Source organism: Pongo abelii, chromosome 7 (genome assembly GCF_028885655.2).
Source record: "Pongo abelii isolate AG06213 chromosome 7, NHGRI_mPonAbe1-v2.0_pri, whole genome shotgun sequence".
Lineage (NCBI taxonomy): Eukaryota > Metazoa > Chordata > Mammalia > Primates > Hominidae > Pongo > Pongo abelii.
The window spans coordinates 14,156,092-14,175,597 of record NC_071992.2 but is presented as its reverse complement, the minus strand read 5'-3'; the positions used below and the strand labels follow the sequence as shown (position 1 = coordinate 14,175,597).

The window sequence follows — 19,506 nt, the reverse complement described above, 5'->3', positions numbered from 1 at the left end:
CTTAGGTCATTTCTTCCCCTCCTTTGTCCCTGTGTCCTTTCCCCCTTGGTCCAATGCATTCTGAATCTTTACACCATTTACATTAATTCTCTTTTTTTTTTTTTTGAGACGGAATTTCACTCTTGTTGCCCAGGCTGGAGTGCAGTGGTGCGATATAGGCTCACCGCAACCTCCTCCTCCCGGGTTCAAATCATTCTCCTACCTCAGCCTCCTGAGTAGCTGGGATTACAGGCGTGTGCCACCACACCTGGCTAATTTTCTGTTGCTCAGGCTGGTCTCGAACTCCTGACCTCAGGTGATCCACCTGCCTCGGCCTCCCAAAGTGCTGGGATTACAGGCGTGAGCCACCGTACCCAGCCTACGTTGATTCTTTAATGTTTACTTCTCTACCTTTTTTTATTGTTCATAACCATTTTACAGGTTTCTCTCTTGCTCTTGTCTGAACAATAAGAGCCCAGAGGTCAGAAATCCTGATTTACACCTTATTTTGTGTCCCTCTGAACCTGTAGAGGTGAGCCACACTATATGCCATGTATTAGTCTTTGATGTTTCCCTGTCAATCTTTGTCAAGACATTGAATTCAAGTTAGTCCCTTTGCCAAGTTCATTTCCCACTCGGATCACTTGTATTGCTGTCTGTGCACATGAGGTCATCTGAGATAACTATGGAAGTTGGTTATTTCAATATGAAGTTGCAGGAAAGGAGTTCAATGGATGATCATGTTGGTGGGTGAAAATGATGCGGTATGTAGAACATTGACAGATTTCACGGAGGCATAGACCAAGAATTTCATTTTAACTTTGTGTAATAGAAGGGAAAATAAATATTTGTGTTGAATTGGAGCCATTTCTGGCTGAAGCAGCCGGTTATTACTCATTGCTAATTGATCCACTAGCTTTCTGGATTTTGTAGACTGTATGAGTCTCACAGGCTCATCCTCCCACCGACAGCATTCCTGACCTTCAGGGTGTCAATGCAGTCTGGGTCCTCTGTCCTAATCAAACTCACCACACACACCAGGCTCTCATCACCACTTTTCTGAGTCAGCGGACCTCATTTTTTTCCTGATGCAATTTCTATCATTACGGGCTCAGTGGTAAGCCAACAGCAAGGTGATGGGTTCCTAAAATAAGTGAATACAATCTTAGCCTCATTATAACGTTGGGGGTCAAGCTGAGGGATGAGGTAATGGATATAGCCAGGAGACTGGACACGGTTGATAGGAAGCAGTAAGGAACTGGAATCTGTTTCACCCAGAAAAGATGGCTGGAGATAGAGATGGACCTTGTATTTTCATCTACACATGTGGAAGTGATACTTAGTTTACACAAAAGCTAGAACTAGTAAGGGTAGGTTATAGAAAGGCTCAAAGTGTTTAAAAATTGAAGGAACTGTTCCTTATTATTGAAGGAACACAGTGAGTGAGCTCCCAACTCTACTAATGTATAAATATTTGAGTTCAGATAATTAATTGAGATATAATGGAAGAGATTCTTACATTGCATGTAACTAAAACTTAAATGCTCCCTAATGACATACACAAATTAATCTGACTCGAAGTTTCTTTAAACCTGTGATGATTTCCAATTCATTTATGTCTTTCATGAGATATAGCAGCTGTAAACAAATATAATTCCAGCTTCAGATGAATCAAGATTTTATACAAGGGCAGGATTTGCAGGTCTGTGTATTGGAAGGGGAAAGTCTTGCCCCAAATCAGTCTTGATGTCTTCATCAAGTCTTTCTGTCTTTCTGAAAAGACTAGATGGTAGTCATGCAGAAGACAATACAATACTAATTTTGTTCCTTCCTTCACATCCAATGCACAACTCAATACACACACCAGGGTTTTAGGCATTCTGCAACCTTTAAAAGTTGGAAAAACACACGTTGCTTTACACATGTCCAGGCATGTCTATGTATAATGGCTGGGAGTAGAAAATAATTTGACTTTTAGGGAATGGTATTATTCTTGGGAGAAAAAGTACCATTTGTTGAGTTAATTTCACACATACTACCACAATTGAACTCTTAAATGATTCTATGAGATAAGCATTGTTATTCTAATTTTACAGTTGACAGAGCTGGAAGAACAAGGAACTCACTTGTGTTTACACAACCATTAAGTTGTTGAGCCAGGATTTGAATCTAGGCCAAACTGATGCTATATCCCTTTCACACAGGATCTTATAGTCCCTAATCATAAATCGTTCATATTTTGAAAGATAAAAAGCCATGTTTAGAGATGTCTATGACTTCAGAAAAAAAAACAAAACGGCTTTACTTTACAAGGATGGAGTAGTCTTTGCTGAATGGATAAGAACTCTAGTCTTGTCAATGCACAGGCTAAATATCAGCTCTGCCCTCTAAGTAGCTAAACGCCCTTCAACAAATACCTTCACTTCTCTAGGTCTCTGTGTTCTTACTGGGAAAATGGAAGTGCTAATAGCACCTTCCTTATAGGACTGTTTTTATTTTTATTTTTTTATATTTTGAGACAGTCTCGCTCCATTGCCCAGGCTGGAGTGCAGTGATGCAATTTCGGCTCACTGCAACCACCACCTCCCAGGTTCAAGTGATTCTCTTGCCTCAGCCTACGAAGTAGCGGGGACTACAGGTGCGTGCCACCATGCCCAGCTAATTTTTATATGTTTAGTAGAGACAGAGTTTCGCCATGTTGGCCAGGCTGGTCTCAAACTCCTGACCTCAGGTGATCCGCCCACCTCAGCCTCCCAAAGTGCTAGGATTACAGGTGTGAACCACTGCGCCAGGCCAGGACTGTTTTTAATAGTGAATAAAATAGTACATGGAAAGCACCTAGCACCATATGAACATAGAAAGTAAGTTTTAGCTATTATGAAGAGTATATATTTTTTTTTATCTCTCTACACCGAAGGTTGCTGGTGGGCTCAAAAGATATTCCTGAAGAGTCAAGTTATGGGGAAGCATCCCAGGAGAGGAGAGGCAGGACAAGCAGACTATTCCTGGGAAGCTAGACTTACTGATGACAGTAGAACTCTCCTTGGCTCCAACTGATTTCTTTGCCTGGGGTTATTCTCTATAGGTAGCTCTGATAATCTTTCCATATCTCCTGCAGCATCTAGCACAGGGCTCAAATGCTCGCTGTCTGATTAACACAGGTGTGCACAATGAATGGTCTCAGGTGAGGGAAGAGAAAAAACACACAGCTTGCAAAAGGCAGAGATCTGCAGCTTATTCACAATGCAAGACTGAGCTGATAAGCAAGCTGGCAGTAATGATGCGGCGTTATTTTTCAGAGGATCTTGAGGTAAGATCTGACTTGCAATTCCAGTGAAAGTCAGCAGTATGTCAGGGCTGCACAAATGGCTTTCCCACATTCCCGTGTGGGGAGAACGCAGAATATGCATTAATGACTGTATTTTGCAGAGAAGAAAACAGATTTAAGGCCCTAGCAAATCAGGGCATATGGTACTAGGAAACGAGATGTTTAAATGACACAGTATACTTTGGAGGTAGCTCAGTAGTTCAAGTCACTTGTGGATGCAATTTGAGATGCCTATTTCAAACTATTAAGACCTACATTCTCTTCTCTTTCTTTTTTTTCTTTTTTTTTCTGATAGAGTCTGCTCTGTCGCCCAGGCTGGAGTGCGGTGCCATGAACTCTACTCACTGCAACCTCCGCCTCCCTGGCTCAAGCAATTCTCCTGCCTCATCCTCCCGAGTAGCTGGGATTACAGGCGTGCACCACCATGCCTGGCTAATTTTTGGATTTTTAGTAGAGACGGGGTTTCACCATGTTGGCCAGGCTGTTCTCGAACTCCTGACCTCAAATGATCTGCCCGCCTCGGCCTTCCAAAGTGCTGGAATTACAGGCGTGAGCCACAGTTCCTGGCCCTCTTTTTCTTTTAACTTTCTTTGCTCAAGGTCAAGGCTTCTATTTCACTACTCCTCCCCTTCTGCTGACAATTAGGATTCAATCATGCTGTTTCTGCTACCTGTCGCTGGCTTTGAGTCCAAATGAAATACTGGCTAGCACTTTTAGTGGCACATCACTGCCCTGAAACTCCTTTGCTGACTTATTCTGGCACCCTCCCCCCTTTTTGATTAGCTCTTCAAGGCAAATAAAAGACTCCTTTAATATATATATATATATATATATATATATATATATATTTTTTTTTTTTTTTTCCTTTTTCTTATATACCACCAAAAGGCACAGTCCAGAAACAGAAAGAAGGAAACACAACTAACTCCACTTAATACACCCATGAAGAAAGTTCCAGACAGAACACGGCTTCTCTTCTGGGAGAATCACCTCTCCATCACCTTCATGCACCAAGAAGCTTTAAATTGTTGTATATGTTTTCAGCCTTCATATAGGGCAAGTGAGGCCAGGCGTCGTGGCTCACGCCTGTAATCCCAACACTTTTGGAGGCTGAGGAGGGTGGATCCTTGAGCTCAGGGGTTCGAGACCAGCCTGGCCAACATGGCAAAACCATGTCGCTACTAAAAATACAAAAATTAGCCGGGTGTGCTGGCACAGGCCTGCAGTCCCAGCTACTAGGGAGGCTGAGGCAGGAGAATCGCTTGAACCTGGGAGGCAGAGGTTCCAGTGAGCGGAGATCGTAGCATTGCACTCCAGCCTGGGTGACAGAGTGAGACTCCGTCTCAAAAAGAAAACAAAAAAAAAAAAAAAAACAAGATAGGGTAGGTGTTTGATGAAGAAACTGAAGCACAAGCAAATTTCAGCAGAAGTGTCTAGAATTGCACAGAGAACAGGGTTGTGCTCTGTCACTTCCCTTCCTCCTCCTTCTCAAACCAGTTGCTCAGTGCCCTTCCTTGTTGAATTGAGCTCCAGGAGAGCATGAGGGGTTGGTAATTCATAATTGCCATCTTTTCCCTGCTGAAACCATTTGCTAGAAATCATCATCTCCCTTTGCAGACATTTGCATCATCCTACATCATGTTTTCAGAGGTCACCTTTATTGAGACATAATTCATATTCAGTAAATTTACCCTTTTAGATGTTACTATTTTATAAATTTTGACAAAGTTAAGCAGTCATGTAACCACCACCACAATCAAAATACAGAATATTCTCATAACCCCCACAAAATCCCTCACACCCCTTATAGACAACCCCATCCTGCCATCACAATTCCCTAGTAATTGCTGGTTTGATTTCTGTTCCTATAGTTTTGCTTTTTTCAAAAAGTTATACAAGTAGAGTCGTATAGTATGTAGTGTTTTAAGTCTGGCTTCTTTCACCTAGCATAATGCTTTCAAAATTTATCCAGTTGTTACAAGTAGTCGTGATTTGTTTCTTTTTATTGTTTTAATTTTAATTTTAATTTTTTTGAGAAAGAGTTTTGCTCTTGTCACCCAGGCTGGAGTGCAATGGTACAATCTTGGCTCACTGCAACCTCTGCCTCCCAGGTTCAAGTGATTCTCCTGCCTCAGCCTCCTCATTAGCTGGGATTACAGGTGCCCACCACCATGTCCTGCTAATTTTTGTATTTTTAGTAGAGACAGTGTTCACTGAGTTGGCCAGGCTGGTCTTGAACTCCTAACCTCGGGTGATCCACCTGCCTCGGCCTCCCAAAGTGCTGGGATTACAGGCGTGAGCCACCGTGCCCAGCTCCTTTGTATTGTTACATGGTATTTTCTTTATGCGGATGAACCAAATTTGTTTATCCATTTGCCAATTGGTGGACAGTTGAGTTGTTTATGGGGTTTGGCGATTTAAAACAAAAATTTATTTTGAAAGTTTTTTTTTGTTAAATTAAATCAACCTTGTTTTATCAAGCAACATATCAAAACTTACTCATGTAACAGTTAGCAATTGCACTTTTAGTTTGATTTGAAATTAAAGCATTTTCTTCTGCCCTTTCAGCTAATGCATTCATTCTAAAATATAATCATTACAAGGGCAGGCTTGTCCTAGATGTTCCAAAAGGTATCCCTCTTTCTGCACTTGTCATTCCAGGCCTGCGACTTTCCATGTGGAGAAGAGAACCCTGGTTCTTGTCCACATCTGAACTGGCAAAGCTACTCTTAGCTGAAGGGCTCAGAAGAGAACAGGACGAATGCCAGAGATCCAGTAGTCCCTTTTGCAATAAAGCTATGATGTAAGTAATCATATGTAAAAGGTTTTTAAACTTTACCTATAGGAAATTGGGAGCCAAACTTTAATACATCAAACTCGGCTTCATTTTTAAAATTATCTACCTGAGAAGGGAGAAATCTCTATAAAGACATCAAAGTTCTAAGATCCATAAGTGCTGATTTATTATATAGTTAACGTGCGTCTAAAAATAAAGCTTGTCTTTTAGATACACTTGCCTCAGGCATAATAGTGTTGCAACATGCTACCATATCACTGCTGCAAAACTATTGCTGTTGAAACTTATCTTTCTTTCTCTAACCTCTTTCTCTGCCCAGCAAAAAGGGAGGTGGAGGGAAAAAAAGAAGGAAAGAAAATGGGAGCGGGGAGAGTGGAGAAGAAGGAAGCAGAAAGCCTGGGTAATGATACAGCACCTTTTATCTCAGAATCTCAAAAGCTGTTTTCTTGATCAGACTCATTGAACGTTACTGGGTGGACAGGACATGGAAAACTAAGTAGGAACTGGAATGAGTTGTGGTGGAGAACCACAGGGTGATGGTTAATTTTATGCGTCAGTTTGGCTGGACTGTGGGGCACCTGGATATTTGGTCAAACGTCATCCTGGATGTCTCTTCTGTGAAGTGTTTTTTTGGATAAGATCAACATTTTTTTTTTCTTTTGAGACAGAGTCTCCTTCCGTTGCCCAGGCTGGAGTGCAGTGGCGTGATCTCTGCTCACTGCAACCTCCGCCTCCTGGGTTCAAGCAATTCTCCTGCCTCAGCCTCCCAAGTAGCTGGGATTACAGGTGCTCGACACCACACCCAGCTGATTTTTTTCTTTTTTGAGATAGAGTCTTGCTCTGTCTCCCAGGCTGGAGTGCAGTGGCGAGATCTCGGCTCACTGCAAGCTTTGCCTTCTGGGTTCACGCCATTCTCCTGCCTCAGCCTCCCGAGTAGCTGGGACTACAGGCACCTGCCACCACGCTTGGCTAATTTTCTGTATTTTTAGTAGAGATGGGGTTTCATCATATTGGCCAGGCTGGTCTCAAACTCCTGACCTCAAGGGATCCACCCACCTTGGCCTCACAAAGTGCTGGGATTACAGGCGTGAGCTACCGCGCCTGGCCTAGATCAACATTTAAATTGGTGGACTTTGAGTATAGCAGATTACCCTCTGTAAGGTGGGTAGGGCTCATCCAGTTGAAGGCCAGAATGGAATAAGAGACTGACCTCTCCCAAGGCAAGATAGGAGTTCTGCCTTTGAACTTCAGCAGCAATTCTTCCCTGCGTCTCCAGCCTGGTAACCTCCTCTGAAGATTTTGAGTTTACTAAGCCTCCATGTTTGCATGAGCCAATTCGTCTTTCTCTTTCTCTTTCTCTCTGTATACACACACACACACCCTTCCTAAGAAATTGCAGAACTTCTATATTTGAGAAAGTATTAAAGATAATTTATTCGAACCCTTACCCATAAATTTCTTCTCTAGCATCTGCCTAAGCAAGCATTGAACTGCAGCTGAATATTTTCTGCCCAGTAAACCACTAGCTAAAGAGGCAGCGACTTTTATTTTTGGACAGCTTTAATTGCTTCAAGTTCTTTTGTTTTGGCTATTTGTTTGTTTTATATGGCAAGCCCAATCTATTTCCCAATGTCTTCTACCCTTTGGCCCAAATTGTGTCTGGGAGTCACATAGGCTGTTTGTACACAGGTGTACATTCCCCTTGTCCAGTTAATCTTAATTAACTAATTATGTGTATTTTTTGAGATGGAGTTTCACTCCGTCACCCAGGCTGGAATGTGGTGGCGTGATCTCAGTTTACTGCAACTTCTGCCTCCTGGATTCAAGCTATTCTCCCGCCTCAGCCTCCTGAGTATCTGAGATTCCAGGCATGCACCACCACACCCAGCTGATTTTTGTATTTTTGGTAGAGAAGTAGTTTTGTCATGTTGCCCAGGCTGGTCTTGAACTCCTGACCTCAAGTGATCCACCCACCTCAGCCTCCCAAAGTGCTGGGATTACAGGCGTGAGCCACAGCACCTGGCCAGTTGATCTAAATTTGAATAATCTATGCAGCAGAATAATTCTGGAATATTAATGAGTTTCATTTGCATATTTAGGATGTCCTAAATCACCTAAGACAGCCATGCCTAATGCTCCATGGAAGGGAAGATGGAGGAACATAGAGGACAGATTCGATTCTGGGTGCCTGGAGGGAGGAGGGACAGAACAGAAAAAGCACTGCATCAGAGGGAATTGCCCAGATGGCAATGGAGCACATTACGCATGGACTGTGCACCTGGTGACCGGAGCCAGGTAAGATGATGGGTCTCTCAGGGATGTGGCTTGGAGATGTGATATCCAAGGACTAGATGAACCCCAGCTCCCACAATGCTATAGACTCAATGACGGAGCAAGAAAGAAAGAAGAAAACTGGAATTGGCTGGGTTTAAATCTCTTCCACTGAATAGGGGCATGAGAGAAAATTTTAGTTGAGTTAATAGAAAAATCTAGCCAGTTACATGTCTTACATTTCTAGTGACATTTCTTCACTACTGAGAGTATAGAATGAGTTCCACAGTGGCTTTTATCCATCACTGCAAAGAAGCTAGAGAAAATGACTCTTTGCTTTGAGAGTAGTCCTGTCCCTGGAAGGGTCTGGATATAGAATGAGAAACCATGGTCTTGGGAAACACGCTGGGAATCACAGGCAGTTAGTTTTATTTTAAATTGGTTCCTCATCTCCATTCTATCCTGTTACTAGTATTCCATCAAAAGATGTTTACTAAGTGCTTGCTGTATTGGGGTTGCTCTTCTCGAGGAGTATCTTTGTGGTGTTCTCTGTATTTCCTGAATTTGAATGCTGGCCTGTCTTGCTAGGTTGGGGAAGTTCTCCTGGATAACATCCTGAAGAGTGTTTTCCAACTTGGTTCCATTCTCCTCATCACTTTCAGGTACACCAATCAAACGTAGGTTTGGTCTTTTCACATAGTCCCATATTTCTTGGAGGCTTTGTTCGTTCCTTTTCATTCTTTTTTCTCTAATCTTGTATTCATGCTTTATTCCATTATGTTGATCTTCAATCTTTGATATCCTTTCTTCTGCTTGATCGATTTGGCTATTGATAGTTGGGTATGCCTCACCAGCTCTCTCTCGTGCTGTGTTTTTCAGCTCCATCAGGTCATTTATGTTCTTCTCTAAACTGGTTATTCTAGTTAGCAATTTCTCTAACCTTTTGTCAAGGTTCTTAGCTTCCTTGCATTGGGTTAGAACATGCTCCTTTAGCTCAAAGTAGTTTGTTATTACCCACCTTCTGAAGCCTACTTCTGTCAGCTCGTTAAATTCATTCTCTGTCCAGTTTTTCTCCCTTGCTGGCGAGGAGTTGTGATCCTTTGGAGGAGAAGAGGCATTCTTGTTTGGAACGCAAACGTTCTGGTTTGATTGGAAAATCAAAGACAAAAGAGCCTTGTTCCCTGGAAGGGAACACGTAATTGTGAGCAAGTGCAATTAAATGACATTACATTAATTTTAAAAATGTAAAAAGGTCTCATGTCTTTTTGCTATGCAGGCCTGCTTAAAGGCATTTATGATAATTTTTTTTTTTTTTTGAGATGGTGTCTCAGTCTGTTGCCCAGGCTGGAGTGCAGTGGCACAGTCTTGGCTCACTGCAAACTCCACCTCCCGGGTTCAAGCAATTCTCCTGCCTCAGCCTCCCAAGTAGCTGGGATTACAGGCGCCTGCCACCACAGCCGGCTAATTTTTGTATTTTTAGTAGAGACGGGGTTTCACCATGTTGGCCAGGCTGGTCTCAAACTCCTGACCTCAAATGAGCCACCCGCCTTGGCCTCCCAAAGTACTGGAACTACAAGCGTAAGCCACCTCGCCCGGCCTGGTTACCTTAATTTTTATCCTTAAAAGTAATCATTAGGTGAGCCCCTGAAGGAGCTAGTCAGTGTATAGAATTTATAGGGAGCCAAAATTTATAATGGTTGGGAATCACTCTGTAGAATTTAAAATCACTGAGTTCACAGGCAGGTGACGCAGTGCTTGGCTTTCTTGGAGATGAATGTGGCATTTTTGAGGACACTGTAAATGCATGTCACAGATAACATTTATTTATTTAATTATTTATTTATTTGTTTATTTATTTATTTATTTTTGAGACGCAATCTTGCTCTGTTGCCCAGGCTGGAGTACAGTGGCACAATCTCGGCTCAGTGCAACCTCTGCCTCCTGGGTTCAAGCAATTCTCATGCCTCAGCTTCTTGAGCAGCTGGAATTACAGGCACGCACCACGACGCCCAGCTAATTTTTGTATTTTTAGTAGAGACAGGGTTTCACCATGTTGCCCAGGTTGGTCTCGAACTCCTGGCTTCAAGTGATTCGCTCGCTTCAGCTTCCCAAAATGCCGGGATTACAGGCGTGAGCCACTGCACCCGGCCATTTAATTATTTTTATAGGGCTTTGGTCTGTTACTCAGGCTGGAGTGCAGTGGTGCAATCATAGCTCACCACAGCCTCAAACTCCTGGGCTCAAGCAGTCCTCCCACCTGAGCCTCCTGAGTAGCTGGGATCACAGTCACATGCAACCAAGCCTGGCTAATTTTTTTACTTTTTGTAGATATGGGGGTCTTGCTGTCTTGCCTAGGCTGATCTGGAACTCCTGGCCTCTAGCAATTCTCCCTCCTTAGCCTCCCACAATGCTGGGATTATGAATGTCAGCGAACATGCCTGCCCACAGATGACATTATTAAGCAGTTATCATGCTCTGTGCTTGACACCTATTGTATTTAATTCTCACAACAACCCAATGACATAACTACCAGTGTTAACCTATATTATTGATAAGGAAATCAAGGCATAGAAAGTTAAATGACATCACCCAGTGTCACAGAGCTAATTAGGGGCAGAGCAAGCATTCAAATCCTGATCTAACCCAGGTCAAAATCCTTTACCGACTATATGTTATTGGAGCCTAAAATGCAGAGAGGGTATTAAAAAACCCCAAAGAGCTAGAAACCCTTTCTTATACTCCTACGATTTTATTGAAACACAGCCATACAAATTTGTTTGCGTATTACCGGTGGCTGCTTTCACACAACAATGGCATGGTTAAGTCATGGTGACAGAGACACTGTGGTGTGCAAACCTGAAAATATTTACTGTCTCGCCCTTTCTAGAGTAAGTTTCCTGACTTCTGACCTATGATAGGGAAAATTGTGACAGTAATAACTCACAAGTAATTTGACTAGGTAATGTTCTTTTTAATCAGGAGCCACATTCTCACATAACTATCTTTATGTTGGTTTCCCTAATATTAGATTTAAAATATTTTATTTTTTATTGTTTTTATTTTTTTAATAGAGGCAGGGTCTCACTATGTTGCACAGGCTGGTCTTGAACTCCTGGGCTCAAGCAATCCTCCCACCTCAGACTCCCAAAGTGCTGGGATTACAGGCATGAGCCACCACGCTTGGCCCTGATTAAAGATACCGGGCAGTCTTGCTAGAACTCTGTGACCCAGTTTATCATATTTGAACAAAAATTAGTCATCCTTATATCTTCTTGAGTGGGGTCCTTATGAATCTATTAACAGTGCCAATATCATGAGTAACAGACTTCTCATGGATCTCTTTTTTGATAAGGTTGGGAATTAGTAGTGTGGCCTAATCACCTCTGAGAGAAGGACAGAAATAATTACCTTAAAACTTGGAATGTTGTCTGGGTTTTGGAGTGACGTGGTAAGTGTTTCTGCTGGGATTATCTCATTTGAATTAACGCCAGTCATGGCATACCCAGAAAATTCCTCTCAAAAGCAAAGGGAAACATGCCAAGAATGGCTGGCACAATTGTTTACACTTTCAGTGTAATGTATATGCTGTCTATATACACACGTATCCACACATATGTACACATGCATACATATTTCAGGCACTCCAGCCTTCTCCCTGTTGAGATTTATTTTGTCATAACTCCTCTTTTGCTTCCAAGAGGAAGAGTTGGTCCTGTCCTCACTCTGTTCCTCTTCTCTTCCAGTCTGGGAGTGACTACGTTTGCCTTGATCTTGTTCCTCTTGTGCTGAAATCCACACTGGTGATTTCAGAGTAGGCTTCATTCTGTCTTGCGAATCATTCTCCTCCCGACCAATTCCCCATCACCCTTCATTATCACATTCTCGCTTCTCTTTAAAGTTTTGTCTGGACAAATGTTCAAGTAGTGACTGGGATCGCCATGCGCTGCTGGAGTAATAACATCATAGAGAGAATTCAAGGGGCGCCCACCCACCCTGCAGGTGGTAACTGCTACAGCGTGTGGTGGGACCGTGGGGGCAACTAAGTTATCCTGGCACATCTGTCACCCAGGCTGGAGTACAGTGGCACAATCTCAACTCACTGCAGCCTCAACCTCCAGGGTTCAAGCGATTTTCCTGCCTCAGCCTCCCAAATAGCTGGGATTACAGGCATGCGTCATCACGCCTGGCTATTTTTTTTTTTTTTTTTTTGTGACCGAGTCTTGCTCTGTTGACCAGGCTGGAGTGCAATGGCACAATCTCAGCTCACTGCAACCTCCGCCTCCCGGGTTCAAGCGATTCTTCTGCCTCAGTCTCCCAGGTAGGTGGGATTACAGGCGCCTGACACCACGCCCAGCTAATTTTTGTATTTTTAATAGAGACGGAGTTTCACCATGTTGGCCAGGATAGTCTCGAACTCCTGACCTCAAGTGATCCACCCGCCTCAGCCTCCCAAAGTTCTGGGATTACAGGCGTGAGCCACCGCGCCTGGCAATTTTTGTATTTTTTAGTAGAGACAGGGTTTCGCCATGTTGGCCAGGCTGGTCACAAGAAATATTTCCTGGCACAGGTGGTGTCTGATTAGAATCATAAAAGATGAGTAATGGTTATTTCCAACAAAGTGAAGGGGAGAAAAGAGAAAAGGAGGAAGGTTAAGGAAGAAGAATAGCAAATGCTCTGGAGACCTGGGCAGACACTTGGCCATGCGTTCTGGATAGCCTTTCCCGGGAGGTAATTCCTGCCTCAGCCTACTACCCACCACAGTTCTGCAGAACAGTGTTCTTGGAGATGAATGAAGCCCAGCCCTGTAACTGAGGAAGTGTCTTCTATTGAATCACGGACCTCATTGAAGCCCCAACTCCTGTCTGTTTCTTCTTCTGGTAACAGCGCCTTACTCAGTATGAAACAGCGTCAGGTTTTTCCTCCACATGCTGGGGAGGGTGCACTCACCCTGGGTGGTGCCAGTTACAGCTCCTCCGCAGAGCTCTCCTTATCTACATTTGATTTGAGGCATGATCTGACAGTGTGCTGTTGAATCAAAGAACTGCCTTCAGGACATTCCTTATTTAGTGAAACTATTGTTGACAAACTAAAACTGCACCCAGACTTTCACCCACAGTTTATTCAAGCCAGGTAATATACTAAGTGCTTTGTGTAAGCGGTAGTCTCTTTCTTTTCAAAAATGGTTGGGTCTCACAAAAGGAGAGTTCAGATGTCGGCCTGGCACTTGCATAAATATCTTCCGCTAAGATTCAGCATTAGCAGATTCTCTGCAGGATACAATTTAAACACTCAATAAAGCATGGTGGGGTATTTCTAATTTACACGTAAATAATATATTTTTTTCTTCCAATGTTCACAAATTAAAACTATCTCTTTCCTGAATTAAGTAATAAATAAGAATTTTAATAAAACGTTTTCTACATAAAATCCTTAGAAAGTCTACTGCAGAGTTTGATGGCTGGAAGACTGAGCTGAGAGACAGTTTAACAGCTCATATGTCAGCGTTAGTATTTGTTGGTAATGCTTATCTATTCTACATAATAAGGTTTTGTGTATTGATGCAGGCACTGCCTTTCACAGTAATATAACATGAGACCATGATATTCAGCACATTTTGAAGTAAGTGTGACACTAAGACCCTCTGAAATGTGTCTACTTTGCCCCTTGCAACATTACAATGGGGACATTCTTTTTCTGAGACAGTCATTGAGACCAGCACTAACAGATTATGGCTTGATAGCTATTTATCACTTTGGATTGTTGTGAAAACCAGGCATCCCTAATCACCAACAACTTTAAAAAGCCAAAATATTATCAGAGAAGACAGTTTTGTAGAAATATTCGAAATTATTTCATTAGCTTTCTAAACCTTAAAAAAAATCTGGCTTTCTATTCAAATATTTAGCTAAATAGTACATGATGCCATCAAACCTGATCAGTTTTCTAAACCACTTTGCTTTATGTATTTAATGTGGAAAGGACCTGGAGAACCGAAAGAATTTCATTACCCTCACAGGGATTTGTCAAAACATCTTAGTTTTTACTCATAGAAGATGTTGCAAAGAGAAGCTGGAACATAGTAAGAAAGAAGGTTGATTCCATTACATATGATGCATTTGGAAATAGGTTGAAGTGATCACATTTCAGATGCATCTCAGGGCAGAAGAGGCAACCTCTTGAAAGTGACAGCCACATTTTCTGTGAGGGGAGGGGACTGGGCAGAAAGAACTCCTTGTCTGACTAACAGCTTTCCATCCTGTGTTTCATCATGCCTATCTTGGCACTTCTCTAGCCTAAACCTCATCATAATATGAGGTGTAATTATCTGCTCATTCATCTGCTTCTTGTGCTAGACTGTGAGCTCCTTGATACCAACCATATGTTATTTATATTGATTTTCCTAAATCTTAACCAAAGCAGATGCTCAATAAGCATTTTAACAGGAAGGAAGAGAGGCAGGGTGGGAGAAGGGAGGCAGGGGGGAAGGAAGGAGAGAAAAAAGTTCACTTATAATGTCTATAATGGTATTAAACAAAATAGAACATGTATTTAGTTTGATGAGACTTTTCTTTCAAAACTAAGTATGATTTACTTAGGATTAAAACACAAGTTATAATATAATAGCTACGATGGGCCTTATATAAAGAAAAGTAAGTATAATACATTTTTAAAGGCTTTTAAGTATCTGTATTAAATATAAACTAAATGGATAAGATTTTTCATCCCCAAGAATTACCTGGGATATTAGATTTGCAAAGAAAAGTAAAAAGAGGGAAACGAGGTTGAGTGAATTATTTGAATAAATATATGCAGTCATTATAAACTTCCAAAGGGCTTTAAAAGTGAGCAAGAAAATACTGGTAGAATAAAGTAGCTTTACTTATAACTTTCATGAATTATAAAAACAAAATATTTTAGTAAGTCTTACTGTTAAGTGATTGATTTAATTCTTTATACATGCAGTTCTTTCTAAACCTGGATAATGTAAACATGTTGGTTAATCATTACAGAACTCCAAGTCTTTCTATTTGTTCCATGCCTTAAACAACAAAAGGATCGTAAATCCTTGAAGTTTCCTTGGAGTTAGCTTAGGCAAAGTCCAAAGTTTAAGAAGGTGTTCCATGAACCATAAACGTTGCCACCATTAAAGAGTCAAAGCATATTCTAACATTCTGGGGCAGTTCTCACCCAGCTTGCCTTCATCCTATTATCTTTAAAGATTCATATATATTTAGCATTTACCCATGCCCTATCTAGAGATTCAAACACTTTTTTTTTTTTTTTTAAGAATAGAGATGGGGTTTTGCCACATTGCCCAGGCTGGTCTCAAATTCTTGTACTCAAGTGATCCTCCTGCCTCGGCCTCCCATAGTGTTGGGATTACAGGTGTGAGGCACTGTGCCCAGCTTTAAACACTTTTTATTTTAGAATAGTTTTAGATTTATAGAAAAATCACAAGGATAGTATAGAAAGTTGCCATATACCCTGTACTCAGGTCCCCCTATTATTAGCATCTTACATTAGTATAATATGTTTGTTATAATTAATGTATCAATATTGATATAATATTATTAACTAAAGTTTATAGTTTATTCAGATTTCCTTTATTTTTACCTAATATTCTTCTTCTGGTTCAGGATACCACATTATACGTATACATAGTGTATATATATAATATATGTATAGTAATACTAAATATAACATATGTAATATACATATACCATATACATATATAATTTTTATATCATATATACATATATGAATATTATATACATATAGTATATTGTTATATTTTATAATATATATATGTGTATAGATATATAGAGATATATATATATACTGAGAGACAGAGAGACAGGAGTCTCACTATGTTGCCTAGGCTGGTCTTGAACTCCTGGGCTCAAGTGACCCTCCTTCCTCAGCCTCCCAAAGTATTGGGATTACAGGCATGAGCCACCGCACCTGGTCAGGATATCACATTATATTTAACGGTCAAGTTTTCATAGGCTCCTCTTTGTGGCTGCAACAGTTACTCAGACTTTCCTTATTTTGGATAACTTTGAAGAATGGTCAGGTATTTTGTACGATGTCTCTCAGTTGGGATATGACTGCTGTTTTTCTCACGGTTAGATTGGGGTTGTGGGTTTTTAGGAGGAAGAGGTCAGACAAAGTACATCTCTCAGCACATCATATCAAGAGTATGCCAGCCTGAGAAATACAGTGAGACCTTGTCTCTACAAACAATTTTTAAATAAATTAGCTGGGATTGGTGGCACACCTGTAGTCCCAGCTACTAGGGAGGCTGGGGTGGGAGGATCGCTTGAGCCTGGGAGGTTGAGACTACAGTGAGCTATGATTATGCCTCTGCACTCCAGCCTGGGCAATAGAGTGAGACCCTGTCTATTACCAAAAACAAACAAACAAGCAAATAAATAAAAGTACATACCATCAATATGACTGATCACTGTTGATGTTGAACTTGAATCTCCTGGCCGAGGTAGCAGTTGTCAGCTTTTTCCAGGTAAAGCTACTTTTTCCTTCTCTTTCCATGCTGTATAGTTTTGAAGGAAGTCACTAAGTACAACCAACACTTAAGAAGTGAGGTGTTACACTCCAACTTGAGAGAAGAGTACATAAATTAGCTGGAATTTTTCTGCACAGGAAATTTGTCCCTTTTCCTCATTTATTTATTCAATCATTTCTATTGGCATAGACTTATGAATACTTATTGTATACTTTAGGTTATAATCCAATTCTGCTTTACTTTATTTCATTGCTCCAATTTTTCGAGTTTTGGCCATTAAGAGCTCCTTCAGTTGGCTCCTTTGTGTCTTTGACATACTCCTATTATTGTGGGATTCTGTGGTTCTTTTTTTTTGAAGCAGTTTCTTACTTTCTGGCACTATAAGAAACTCCAGGCTGATCTTGAGTATTTCTAGCCTCAGTCCTAGAATCAGTCAATTTCTCCAAGTAGTCCTGTGTTTTTTTTTTTTGTTGGTGAGTGGCATTAGAAACCAATATCCACTTGCTAGGTATGTGTGATAATTGTTTCTTCTAGTCCTTCTTAGCTGATGGAGCAAGGAAACATATCTAAAACTATTTCCATACATACATACACATTTGTATCTATATTAAATTAATCTTCATACAATGTTTCCAATTGAAATCCATTAAAACAGCTGTCCCCAACTTTTTTGGCACCAGGGATCAGTTTCATGGAAGACAATTTTTCCACGAACGGGGTGGGGGGATGCGGGGATGCTTTCAGGATGATTCAAGCACATGACATCTATTGAGCCCTTTATTTCTATTATTATTACATCATAATATATAATGAAGTAATCATACAACTCACTGTAATGTAGAATCAGTGGGAGCCCTGAGCTTGTTTTCTTGCAACTAGATGGTCCCATCTAGGGGTGATGGGAAACAGTGACAGATCATCAGGCTTTTTTTTTTTTTTTTGAGACAGAGTCTCACTCTGTTGCCCAGGCTGGAGTGCAGTGGTACGTCCTTGGCTCACTGCAACCTCCGTCTCCCAGGTTCAAGTGATTCTTCTGCCTTAGCCTCCCAAGTAGCTGAGATTACAGGCACCCGTGACCATGCCTGGCTAATTTTTGTATTTTTATTAAAGACAGGTTTTCACCATGTTGGCCAGGCTGGTCTCAAACTCCTGACCTCAGGTGATCCACCCGCCCTGGCTTCCCACAGTGCTGGCATTACAGGTGTGAGCCACCGCACCCGGCCCAGGAATTAGAGTCTCATAAGGAGTGTGCATCCTAGACCCCTTGTATGTGCAGTTCACAATAGGCTTCATGCTCCTATGAGAATCTAATGCTACCGCTGATCTGACAGGAGGTGGAGCTCAGGCAGTAATGCGAAAGATGGGGTGTGGCTGTACAGATCAAGCCTCGCCTGCTCACCTGCTGCTGGCCTTCTGATGTGCAGCCTGGTTCCTAACAGGCCAAGAGACTTTGTGACCCAGGAGTTAGGAACCCCTGCATTAACACATGGATTCTTCTAGCCTTCTCTCTTTGCTAAACTCTCATTCAGCAATGATAAATCTAACTCCCGCCATCTGTCATCCATTTACTTAAATTGTTCATTTCCAGAATACATGTACAGCAGTACCTGAATTATTAACTCATACCCCACAGGAAGCTACTTTATCAACCAGAGTGCAATGCTTAGGTGCAGCCTCTTTTGCCTTTAATCTCACAGACTCCACTCATTTCCAAAGTTACTAAGGTTGGCACCTTTCCCCCCAGCCTCCTTCGCTGAGGTTGTTTCATACAGTACAGTTAGATCATAATACGGTTAAATCGCAATACAGTGAGATTGCAATACAGTGAGATTTGTTTTGTTACTTTCTGCATTCCATCTTGGAGTTCCTCAACCTCCTGATTTTTAAAAATCTGGATACATTAAGGCTCACTCTTTGTGCAGATTTGTTTTAATAGAAAAAATATTTTAAATTACTTAACATCCAGTAAAACTGATTAGCTAAGGGGTTTCATTAATTCAACAAATATTTCCCAAGGGCCTTACCTTGTGTTAGGTTCTGTACCAGTGTCACTCTGGGGGACCTTATCTTACAGTTTCTTGTTCCCGGTAGGTACATCTTTGCATAATCAGGGCATGGGTATGCCAGTTTAAAAAGCACCAAATAAGGAAACTAGATTGTTATATTTATGGCCACATGTCCAGAATTCTAGAATTCCTTAGATCTGTGACTATGCCTCCCTCAGTGGTTCCAGAATCTGCGAAAATAATCTATTTGTAGAATTGCATTTACGTAAGGTTAGAATTGTTTTTCTCCTACTGCTCTTTTGCTCCTAGTAAGAAAAGCAATTTAAACTGCAGGGGACAATAATAACTACTAAAGTCAACACTAGCTTTTGTTTAATACAAAAGCCATCAGCACAACTTAAATTATAACTGCCTTTGTCAATCTGGGATTGCTGAAAACAACAATTAAGCTAATCTACACTTGCAAGTGATCTACGATATTGTTTTTTTTTAATGGGCTTTATTTGTTACACCAACCACATTATCTAAACAGCTAATACAACTGCTCATGTAGAATTATGCCAATAAAGGAAGGAAAGATAGTTGTTATTTGTTGCTCTTA

At 41.3% G+C, this 19,506-nt stretch overlaps 1 protein-coding gene across 2 annotated transcripts in view; it reads right to left on the bottom strand.

The window, feature by feature from the left end:
- The window catches only part of PRAG1 (PEAK1 related, kinase-activating pseudokinase 1), a 110,041-nt gene extending 90,962 nt beyond the window's left edge, over nt 1-19,079 (bottom strand). Inside the window, exons 1-3 of one of the 2 annotated variants that reach the window (XM_054561195.2) lie at nt 18,924-19,061; nt 17,731-17,788; nt 16,822-16,992 (exon numbers count right to left, since the gene is read on the bottom strand). The gene's annotated coding sequence lies outside the window, so the exon portion shown is untranslated. Of the gene's footprint in view, nt 1-16,821; nt 16,993-17,730; nt 17,789-18,923 lie in introns of both variants that reach the window. The other variant, XM_054561194.2, reaches the window with a different exon arrangement.
- Nucleotides 19,080-19,506: the final 427 nt, after the last annotated feature.